Source organism: Leuciscus leuciscus, assembly GCF_965113295.1.
Source record: "Leuciscus leuciscus genome assembly, chromosome: 2".
In the NCBI taxonomy this organism is placed as follows: domain Eukaryota; kingdom Metazoa; phylum Chordata; class Actinopteri; order Cypriniformes; family Leuciscidae; genus Leuciscus; species Leuciscus leuciscus.
In genome coordinates, this window is record NC_138726.1 from 60,703,675 (window position 1) to 60,709,685 (window position 6,011).

General features: G+C 40.2%; 1 long non-coding RNA gene across 1 annotated transcript; it reads left to right on the top strand.

Annotated features, from left to right (window-relative positions):
• Positions 1-2,070: 2,070 nt before the first annotated feature.
• Positions 2,071-3,012, top strand: LOC309492582. Its single transcript, XR_014203606.1, has 2 exons — positions 2,071-2,425; positions 2,697-3,012. It is a non-coding gene; the product is annotated as an uncharacterized lncRNA (long non-coding RNA).
• Positions 3,013-6,011: the final 2,999 nt, after the last annotated feature.

The window sequence follows — 6,011 nt, forward strand, 5'->3', positions numbered from 1 at the left end:
AAATTGTTGCTAACTACAGCTCCATCCCATTTCAAAGGGCACATCTGAAGCGCTCGGACCGGTCTAGCCTACGGACGATTGTTCTTGTCGCCTAGCAACAGTGTGTGACAGCTGCCGATGACGAGCGGGAGTAACATTCGCACTGGACTTTTTATATTCAACTGGGTTTTATATTCAAATGGGGTTAAAAATATGTGTAAATATATTTACCATGGTCCATTTATGTGCATAATAAAAAGAATACACTAGCCTACAAAATCGCATCAAGGTAAGATATAAATGAACATTTGAATCTTCGGCTAAGCCGAAAGAATGACCTGAAACATCCTTAATACCATGTCCTCCAGTAAAATATAAAACATAAAAATGGCAATAGCCAGTTCTGGCTCCATAGCATATCAAATGAATTGTCAGGATGGCAGTAGTGATGGCCAAATTATGTTATGTTTATGTTATGTTACCAAAAGCATTATTGCTTTCTGATACAATTGTGTCGAAAATGGTTCATTACTCGAAGCTTCATTCAGATAGAAATTGCTGCACCATCTCCTGGTGAAGTAAATGTAATGCAACAAAGCTGACAACCATAAAATGCAAGTAACGCCCCGTTTATTACGTGTTTACCGAGGCGATCAAAGCTGAAACAGTGTTAGTGAATTTTACAGATACTGATGAATTTCATGTGTTCACCTTGATAATAAAACATTAAGCATGATGTGTGTGTGTGTGTGTGTGTGTGTAATTATTTCTTTAGACAAGGACAGAAGATCAGACCAGCTTAAAAAAAAGTTGGAAACCATCACAGAAATTCTAATGGTTTATATTAAAATAGGAACCATTGGCTTTTACCATTTAAACCACTACATAATTCTTTTTTGTAACTGTGTGTTTGGGACATATTCCATTTATTTAATGCCCCCACCAATACAACCCAACACATATCAGTAGACCCACAGAGACCACTATAATTCCCATTACAACCAATAAATACCATGAAAACCCTTAAATCCAATAGAATTTCTGTAATGGTTTCTATGGTTTTTTTTTACCTTCACTTTTATAAGAAATACAGCCGCCAGGTTTCAAACCTATCAACACTGGATTGGGCTGTCAAAGCAGTCAGGTGGTTCACTACAGGAGTGAACCAGTGTGTTTGCTTCAGAAGTCATTTTCACGTGACTAGTGACGTAATGATACAAGCTCCGAAGCAGTGGTTCATTGCAAAGACCGTTCGAGTTTGAAGCAAGCTTCGGAGCGTTGGTGTCAGACGTAACATCACTAGATGGCAGCATACTCTCGCACCGTTGCTTGGCGCCTGGAGCGGTAATCGGGAACACCTGGCTGCAATTAGGAAATCCTACGGAGGCTACATGGTGCGTCCTTCGGAGGACGCATAGGCTGCATCCTTGAAGTCTTCAGTCCTTCGAAGGATGCAGCCTTCACATTGGGACACAGCTTTCGATATCATATATAAATGCTAGATGTCTTATGACGCAGTCACTTCCGGCATCACCGTTCGGCCATCTTGTCACAGGCAGGCTTAATGTAAGGTGAGTGATCAGCACGCACACAAATCCTCTTATCTTGCTGAAATCTTGACGGATTTACAAATGTTTGGTTTCTTACAAACGTTATTAACGTGGCTATAATTCCGAATGCTTGAACATGTATGTTATAATTATTCATATGCAGTGTATGTATGCAGTGTCATAACTACATCTCTGACGTTTATAACAAACCAAACCGTTTGAAAATCGGTAGAAAATTTAGCAAGTTATGGTTATTTAAAAGTACATGCACCATTAAACGAGTGAGCGAGCTGTCTGTGGCAAGATGGCCGCCATGCGCGGACGTCGACCTCCATTGGCCAGCAGCGCGCACAAGACATCTAGCGTTTATATATGCTATCTATGGTTGGACATACCATGTTGTGGATGTCTATAAAATAAATATAGATTGCAGCTCACAGAAGCTAGCAGCACAAATGTTCATGCGTGACTTCTTGAATAACAGAAGGCAGAACATAACAGTGGTCACATGCTCAAGACAGAGACAATGGGGAAGACAGAAACAGACTTTAAAACAGACTTTGCTGCATTAATCTGATCTATAAATGAACATGCATCCCAGAAAATTGTGTGAATGATTCACTGTCTTGTGCTGTGTTTTTAATTCTATTATTTTGTTGATACTGTGTATTTTATGATAGAACCAATGGTCAATGTAACCTCACCTATACCATGTTGGTGTAACAGAGTTAGAAATGTAAGTTAGTGTTAGTATGTGATTTTCACCGTGATTAAGCAGCTGTATTGAGTTTGGTGTTTTGGAGCCCCCCTTTGGAGAAATGGTGTACTGCAGCTCTGCTGTGTTTTGTCCTTGTGTTGTTGCCGTACCTGATCAGAAGCGGTATGCTTTACATCGGGTAGGTTGACTGTATAAAGCACTTCCCACTTTGTTTTAATGTTGTAACTGTAAAATGTTGTTTAAGTTGAAAACTTCGACATATCACCTGTGTTATATTACTTTACATGTATTGTTAAGATTTGGGTGCAATTCTAGCAACTTAGAGAAAGTTTATTAATGGTTTCATTATGACCACGAGTTCATACACACTGAGTCGTACGTGACTAGCTGCAAACTCTGCTAGCAACTTTCCATGTATTCAGTGCAATTCTTTTATTTTGTATGTGCAGATGCTGTTTAATGTACTCCAGTGCCTGAAGGCATGTTTTGTGTTCTGATTTTCCAAAGGTATGTTGCTCCATATGTTAAATGTGAATTAGTTACAGAATGAGGAAATATTTTCCTGTGTATTTTTCTTAAGTTTATTTTATCCCTGTCTAGTATGCTAAAGGTGTATCCTTCTGTATGAATGTTTCTATTTGTAATAATTTACAACAGAAGATGAGAAGCGGTATGCTTTACATCGGATGCTGTTTAATGTACTCCAGTGCCTGAAGGCATGTTTTGTGTTCTGATTTTCCAAAGGAATAAATGTGAGAAAAGCCAGTTTTGGTCTCAGTCCCTTCACCGCCTGACCACCGTTACATTTGGACTCTATAAATTGGTACTTTGAAGATCGAAATGATTGTGTGGATGATATACCAATAGCTGTGCAACATATAAGTATTACAATAATCTTTCTTAGTTTCGTCATCAGAAACCAATCCAGCTGCACATGCAAATGAGCACGCTTAGAACAAAGATCCATAAATCAACCACAGAGGAATTTTCTCGCTTGAAAATTCCACCCTTTTCATTGGTCAAGTGTAGGATTGAGTGCGAATCAAACACAAATTAATCTTCCAGGTGATTTGTTCAAACATAATTCCACACAGAACTCAACATTCCAGAACCCAAACCACCAACCCCAGAGCCATAAAAGAAGGCTCCAGCCAGCCAGTCTCCGCTGACCAACGAAAACCCCCAGCTAAGAACTTTATGGCCATGCAAGCTTCAAAGAAGATGAGCCCAACTAAAGGAAGAACTTGTCAATGTGAGATAGCTTGGAAAATAATGATTGGTTCAGAGAGAAGCTGCTGTTACGGTTTGTGTCGCGTGTTTCCCTCTCCTTGTGATGACGTCATGACTCTGTGTGTTTTTTTCTGTGTCTGAGTTTGTTAGGTCCGCACCTGTGTATCATCATGCACCTGCATCTCGTTGGAGGCGTTTCTGATTCACTATAATAAGGACGCTGAAGCGGAGCATGGCAGGAGAGAGGAGAACCAGCAAACAAGCTTTTCTTTTTATTCAGTTAAATTACTTTGTTTTTGTCTTATTAATATTTGTTACCTTCATATAATTTTGAAGTTCATTATGTTTATTTATTTGTGATACGTGTTTCGTGAGTTCCTTCATGTTTGTGAGTAATAAACGTCAACGCAGCGCACTCGTGTTTCACGTGTCCTTCTTTATGTTGTGAAACCCTTACGTAGCCACTTTTAACAAAAGGGTTCGTAACATAAATTGGGGGCTCGTCGAGATTTCGGATTTCTTTAATTTTGTTTGAGCAGATAAAGTTGGTGGTGCTGGGCGATCTCCGGGTAGGTAGAGTAAACCAGGGGGGCCGTGCTTAGCGCCGGTTCTCACTACGGTTTACTATTTATTGTTTTCTTTATTATTTTAGTTTGTTATTTTTGGAGGTACTCCGGGGGAGAGGCTTGCCTCTTAACTGGTACCCTCTGAAGACTAGAGAGGTCTTAGTTAGGTCTCGGGTTAGGTAGGTTTAGGTCCGGAGACGTTCTAGCCAACTAATTTATTATGTTTGTTTTTTGCTCAACAATTTATTATGGCAACGTTTGATTTAAATGAGTTTGTAAGTCAACCTAGCATTGCAGTGTTGGAAACATGTAGAAAGGACGATTTGTTCCTTATTGCTCGACACTTTGAAATACCTGTTTCTAAAACATTGCTTAAGAAAGACTTGAAAGCTTGTTTGTTAACTGGTTTAATTAATGATGGGGTGTTGTCTTTATTGGAGGATGTTCCTGAATCAGCAGAATCAGTTGCAGCTGTTATGGATGAGGAACAACTCCCACTGCATTCTTCTACCTTACTGCGTTCTCTCGCTGGCAATCCAGTTACGCCGGGTGCCGGTGGTGGGGTGAAGGTAGGACCACCACCTCTTTCTTTGCCTAAGTTTGAACCTTTATCCCTCTCTACCGAAGAATCACCTGTACATCAGGGAGGCTTGCGTTAAAAGTACGATTAGCTCGTTTACAGCTTGAGACGCAAGACAGAGCTCAAGCACGGAAGGATGAGTTGCAGCACCAGCTTGAATTGTACCGTATTGATGCGGAGATGAAAGTTAAAATGCGGGAGTTAGACTTACAGGCTGTGCAAGACGATTCAAAAAGATCTAAAAAGTCATCTGCGTTCGAAGATAGACCTAGTTCTGAGGTTGAAGCTGCTGCATTAGTGCCAAATATTCCTGCGATACCTATAGTTAACTCTTTACCTGTGTTAACGGATTCTCTTGATCATTCGACTTCGTTTAATGTAGCGAAAAATATTGTAATTGTTCCACCTTTTCGTGAGAAAGAGGTTGAAGCTTATTTTCAGGCATTTGAGAGAATAGCATCTGCTTTGAAGTGGCCGACAGAGGTCTGGTCACTAATGTTACAATGTAAGTTAACAGGGAAAGCGCAAGAAGTTTGTGCATCTCTTCCGTTAGAGGAAAGTGTTCAATATGAGACAGTAAAAAATGCGATTCTCCGTGCCTATGAATTAGTACCTGAACATTATCGACAACGTTTTCGCTCAGCGAAAAAATCTGCTTCTCAGACATATGTCGAATTTGCCCGTGAGAAGGGTTTACTCTTTGATCGATGGATAAAGGCGTGTAAAGTCGTGGATTACCAATCTTTGTGTGAACTTTTGCTCATTGAAGAGTTTAAGAATTGTGTTCCTGAGCGTACGGCTTTATATTTAATCGAACAAAAGGTTACTACTGTGCAGCAAGCAGCTGTTTTAGCAGACGAGTATGCACTCATTCATAAACCTGTGTTTGTAAAGCGTGCGAGTGATTCAGGTTACACTTCACAAAGAGAGAATGAAGTTAATTCTTCTGACTTTAAAGTTAGGCCTAGTCCATCTAGCCCGAAAATGCGTAAAGAGTGTGGCTATTGTCACAAGGTTGGACATATTATTGCTGAGTGTCGAATTTTAAAACGAAAGCATGAACGTCAGGATTTTTCTACTCAACCTCGCGGTTCAGTTTTAGTAAAAACTGTGTCTCCACAGACCATGATTTCGGTAGCTCCTGATGAGTGTTTTCAGCCTTTCGTGTTTGACGGTTATGTATCATTGACTGGTCGTGATGAGGATAAGAAAGCTGTGAAGATCTTACGTGATACGGGAGGATCTCAGTCTTTTATACTGTCTGACACTTTGCCTTTTTGTGCAAGCTCCGAATGTGATACCAACAACATTGTGCAGGGTATAGAAATGGGTTTCATCACTGTACCTCTTCATCGTGTCTGGGTGACGTCTGAATTAGTTTCTGGATG